This window comes from Aethalodelphis obliquidens, unplaced genomic scaffold (genome assembly GCF_003676395.1).
Source record: "Aethalodelphis obliquidens isolate GAN/ISIS:26980383/991018 unplaced genomic scaffold, ASM367639v1 scaffold9, whole genome shotgun sequence".
Classification (NCBI taxonomy): domain Eukaryota; kingdom Metazoa; phylum Chordata; class Mammalia; order Artiodactyla; family Delphinidae; genus Aethalodelphis; species Aethalodelphis obliquidens.
Genome location: NW_020837953.1, coordinates 52,514,968 through 52,520,327, shown reverse-complemented (window position 1 = coordinate 52,520,327; position 5,360 = coordinate 52,514,968).

The window sequence follows — 5,360 nt, the reverse complement described above, 5'->3', positions numbered from 1 at the left end:
AGGCCTCAGATGCCTTTGGTTTTTGTGACCTTGGCCGTGCGCAGGAGTGCTGGCCAGGTGTGGGTCGACTGCCCCTCTGTTGTTGGGGTTTGTCTCATGTTTTTCTCACACTTCGACTGGGGTCAGGGCCTTGGGGAGGAGCCACGGAGGCGCCGCCCTTCTCATCACATCACATCGGGGCACCTGCTCTCACATCACCAGGTGACGTGGCCTCGCTCACCCGGCTGAGGTTTCTCCACCAGCGGAACGTTTTTATTGCCTTATATTTTAATTTCAACTATTTCTGAACTCCACAGTTCTGGGTCCTCCCTAGCTGTAGACCCCAACAGGGTGTACCTGCTCCCTCCATCCCCACAGCACCAGAACCCCACCCACTGGCTCCCAGGGTGCCTTGGTCTCAGGTGGCCGAGTCGGACAGAGGCTCTACGAGCAGAGTGGCCAGCTGCTGACAAGCTGGCCAGGGAGGTCCAAGGGGCTGACCACTGGATTGGGCCCCTAGCGGCCTCTGGGGGCCTCAATACGTCTAAGAATAATGGACGCAGGGCTTCGGACTTCTGGCCCAGCGTTTTCTGGACACGGTGACCAGGTGTGTCCCTCAGGGAGACAGGCCTTGAGACGACACAGATGCTTCCAGGTCTCAGGAACAGGGGGTCAAGGTCAAGGCCGAATCCGGGTGCGGGAGCATGCCACAGCATTGGCACGGTCTGCAGGTGTTGCCACCAGGCCCTGCCTGAGCGCTGGGGTCTGAGAGCGTGGCCCAGGGCGGGAAGGCGGGGACGAGGTGGCCAGGACACGTCCAGGAGGGCCAGAGAGAAGTCCCAGCACTGGGCTAACCCTAACCCCGCCCGTGGGCACCACCAGGCCCCCAGGGCACCTCGGTGCAGCTGAGGAGGGACCTGCAGTGAGAGTGGGCCGAGCTTCCTGGCTTGAACCCTCTCGCCCTGAGCTTGGGGCGGCCAACCCTTGGGCCAGGTGGGAGGAGCTGAGGCCAGAAGGGGTGGAGAGATCAAAAGGCCGGTGAAAGAGGGTCCCCTCTCTGTGCAGCAGTTAATTATGGCAGGGCCCAACCTCCTGCACCAGGCCCAGGCTGTGCTCAACTGTCAGCACAGTGGGAGGGAGCGGCCTGGGCAAGGAGACACCTGGCCCCGCAGATCAGGGGCAGGAAGCGACCGGAGAGCAGGTCTAGGGGTGCAGGTGCTGCAGCCCCACCCCCACCCTGGAACACAGCGGCCCCTGCACGGCCTTCCTGCCAAGGTGGGAGGGGGTCTCTGCTGCATCAGACAGCTCAGTGTGGGCAGGGGTGGCAACGGGTGCCCCTGAAGAGAGAGAGCGGGTGCCCCACGGGGAGAGCCCTTTTCCTGGGCAGAACCTCCAAGTCCGAACCCCAAACACCAGGGTCCTGCCCTACTGGACCTTTGACTAGACCATTCTCCCAGTTTCCTGACACGAAGCTGCCTGTCATCTAGGGCAGTGTCAACTGCAGTGGCCAAAGGCAAAATTAGCCACGGCCCCTCCCCAGTCCAGGGCAACACGCTTGACTCGGTGGAGGGCCAAGGACGGGTGAGCGACAGAGCTTGTCCCCCGCCATGGGGGGTGCTGACCCCAGGGACAGCCGCCCAAGCAGGCCCATGTGGGGCTAACAGGCAGCCCCAGCGTCTAGCCACACCTGCCCCAGGTGTTTGCTCTGCTTGCAAGGAGGTGGGCCTGAGGAGCCTGCAGAAAACTCAGGGCCTGTGCAGAGGAGACATGGCCTGTCCCAACTGGAAGTGCAGGGACCGGTGAGGCGACTCGGAGCTTGTGTCCCCGAGGAGCCCGGAGCTGGCTGAGAGCTAAGTCCAAGGCTGGGGCGGGATGTGGGGGGGCAGGGGGCGCTCCAGGGCCCTCCCCCTGCCCCAGCACTGTCCCAGCAGGAAGACCATCCCTTGGCACCGAAGCCTGGCTTCCAGGTCGAGGCTGAGCGCTGGGGGGTGTGGAGAGCCTGCGCCCAGAAGGCCACCATGCCGGAAGTAGCCGGGAGCCACAGAACAATGGCCCTTTGTCTCGCCTGCCCCGCCCAGGGAGGCCTCAGCCCCAGGCAGGGCTGAGGGGCTGGGGGTTAGCTCACCGCGAGCTCTACCACCAGCCTGACTGTGTCTCCAAGTGTGTGGGGGGGGCTTCTGGCACCCCTCCCTGTTCGGGCCTCCCTGTCCCTGGAGAGCCTGTCTCGCTGGCCCCGCACCCTCCTGCTGCCATGACAACATCTGCACCCAGCAGGTGGGCTGGGCTGGAACATTTGTCTGGTGGCCACCGGTTTCTCTAGTGATCCTGGCACCCGCTGGGCTGGGATGACATGGGTCTGGTGTGCTGTGGGGACAGCCCCACGCTGACCCTTCAGGGCTTGAGTGCCTGCCTCTCCCCAGCCAGTAGGACCAGCACACCTCTCCCCTTGGAGGAGGCCAGAGGCCCCGCCCCGCTGACCCCCTTGACCACATCTATCCTTGCAGGGTCAGGGTGCTGCCTCAGAGGGACCAGGGCCTCTGCACAGGGCAGGAGCCAGGTCCTGCTGCAGCCACAGCTGCTCCGCTAGGAGTGACCCCCCCAGCTCAGGGCCTCGAGGTGGCCATCATCAGAGCTCAGAGGCGCCAGAGCGTCCTTGTACCCAGCCTGGGCTGGCAGAGGCAAAGGGAAGATCTCAACTGACCATTTGTTGGAAACCAAGGGGTGGGACGCATGCAAACCCTGCCAAGGCCCCCTCGGTCATCCCTCCGGCACAGGGCCCAGCCTTGCTCTGGCTCATTTTTCCTGTACTCGAGACTTAGGCAGAACAGGCAAGGAGAGTGCTGAGTGGTCACTGCAAGGGCAGGGGTGGGCGGTCAGCCAGACCAGAATCGTCCTCTTCAAAGTGATGCACCAGAGGAGACCGTCAAAATGGCTTTCGCGGGCTTTCCTGGTGGCGCAGTGATTGAGGGTCCGCCTGCCGATGCAGGGGACGCGGGTTCGTGCCCCCATCCGGGAGGATCCCACATGCCGCGGAGCAGCTGGGCCCGTGAGCCATGGCCGCTGAGCTTGCGCGTCCGGAGCCTGTGCTCCGCAACGGGAGAGGCCACAACAGTGAGAGGCCCGCGTACCACAAAAAAAAAAAAAAAAAAAAAAATGGCTTTTGCTTCCTGGGGGCACTCGCTCCCAGGCCACGCTGCACATGGGCAAAGCTCGGCTGCTTCCTGACCTTTCTGACCCTGGGCTAAGAGCAGGCAGCTTTGGTCAGCTGGGGTGGCCTCCCGCCGGGACCTCAAGTTTCCCGAAATAATTGTCTATGACAGGGGGGTCTCCCTTGCCCCAGGGCGGCTGCCTGGTAGAGCAGCCTTGAGAAAACTCCCACAGAAAACCGTGTGGTCTTTTAACTCTGAGTGAGACAGACACAGACTGTGCCCAGGTGTCTCTGAGTCTGCGTGGAGCGTCTGAACTGGTGGGAAAGTGTCCCCACCTGGTGACAACAGGATCAGAGCCACAGGCAGCCCACGCCGGCCAGAAACTCAGAGGAGGTTTACTTCTGCCTCAGGCCAGGCGATCGGTCAGTCGGCCCCTCGGCCGCCCCCCTTCCAGGGGCGGGGCTCCTCCCGCATCCATCCCCCTTCCTGGCAGAGCTGAGCAGGGCCCCTTTGGTCCCCACTGCGTCCCGGCCCTCGAGGGGCCACGGCTCCCTCTGGTGGCCCCTCGTCCTTCTGGGAGCTTCTGAAGTCTGGCGACACTGCGCCCATCAGCCCCAGCCTGACATCTCTCGGCTAAGCCCCGTGGTTCGGATGCGTGCCCCTGCTCCCGCCGGCCCAGGCAGCGCGAGGGGGGCAGGGTGTGAGCCTGAGGAGGGGGTCAGCGCCAGCAGCCCCTCTTCCACTCCCAGCCAATGGCAATGCCTCAGGCTCCCCGCAATGTGGCCCCCACCGGAGGCCTGTGCCCTGCCCCACCCCCACACAAATGTGGACACCTGAGTGGGCATCGGGGTGGGTGGGCGTCCTAACAATCCCAAGGAGGGGCTGGGGGCTGGAGGGTTGGGTTAGGGTTGGAGGTCACCGATGCTCCCAAGACTGGCTGCCAGATGCCCTGTCCCTCTCCAGGGGCTCGCGGCGGATTTCTGGTTCCCCCATCGTGACCACAGTGATCCAGGCCCACGGAGGCTCCTGGGGGCCGTACCCTCCTCTGGGTCCCCCGTGTGGTGGGCACGGCGCCCCCTGCAGTTGTGCGGCTGCACACCCTGGAGATTTCTGCAGCGGTGACTCAGCCGTCTGGCCTCGTCCATCCTTGGAGGACAGCCTCTGGGTCACAGAGCCCAGCTCCCAGGGTGGAGTAAGGCCAAGTGCCGGGAGCCCAGGGACAGCCCTTGACGCTGTGACTTTCCAGCACAGCCACCGGGATCGTTACGGAAAGTAGTTGGGCCTTTGGGATCTCTCTGCTGCTCGGGCTAACTACTGGGATCACAGTTGTTTCATTACAGGCCCTTTTGTCAGGAGCAGGGAACAAGCATGAAATCCTCAGGATGTGTCCTGCTGGACTGGGGCCCTGTGCCTCCCACCCTGTGGCCACGGGCCCCCAGGCCCTTCCAAACCCCATCACAAAACCTTGCATCCCTAGTCCAGGGATTCCAAAATGGGGGTCCCAGGGGCTGCCAAGGCCTCGGTCGCCAGGCAGGCCCCCACCCTGCAGCGGGGCCGCCTTCCCGCGGCCTGGCTCCCGCAGCGCGTGGGTCAGTGTGGCTCACGGCCTGATGCGGGGGCCACCTGCCACAGGGGCGGGGCTGGGGGCCTCGAGCGGAGGGGTCAGGTCCAGCCTCTGCCCTTTGTCAACGGGAGGCCGCAGCCCCAAGGGGCAGGGGCGTCGCTGGGGCCACCGGGCGGAAAGCAGGGGTGCAGGGCGTGACCCCCTTCCACTCCCTCCCTGGCCCAGCGAGGCCGTGCCCAGCACCTGGACAGGAGCTGCTGCCGGCTGTCCTGGCCAGTGGCTCACACGCTCCACTGCAGCCCCTGCAGACGCTCCCTGCCCTGGTTTTTGTTCAACCTGGCCCGGCGGGCGGGCGAGTCGGGCGAGGCGGGGGCAGGAATGTGTGCAGGCCCGGCGCCCGCCCTGCCGCTGCGTCACTAGTTGCCTCCCTCCCGGCCTATGGGAGCCCGGGGGACACACCTGTCGGCCGCCAGGAGTGGAGATTGGTCGGGCCCAGAGCAGACACCTGCGTGGGGAGGGGGGAGGCCCTACATGTAAGGCGAGCCGGGGCCTCGCTGCCTCTTCCCTGCCCTGCCCCGCACCATCTCCATTGTTCCCAGTCGCTCTCAGAACTTTCCCCAAAGGCCCGGCGAGCCGTCCACTGCACACGCGTGGACCTCGGGTTCCTT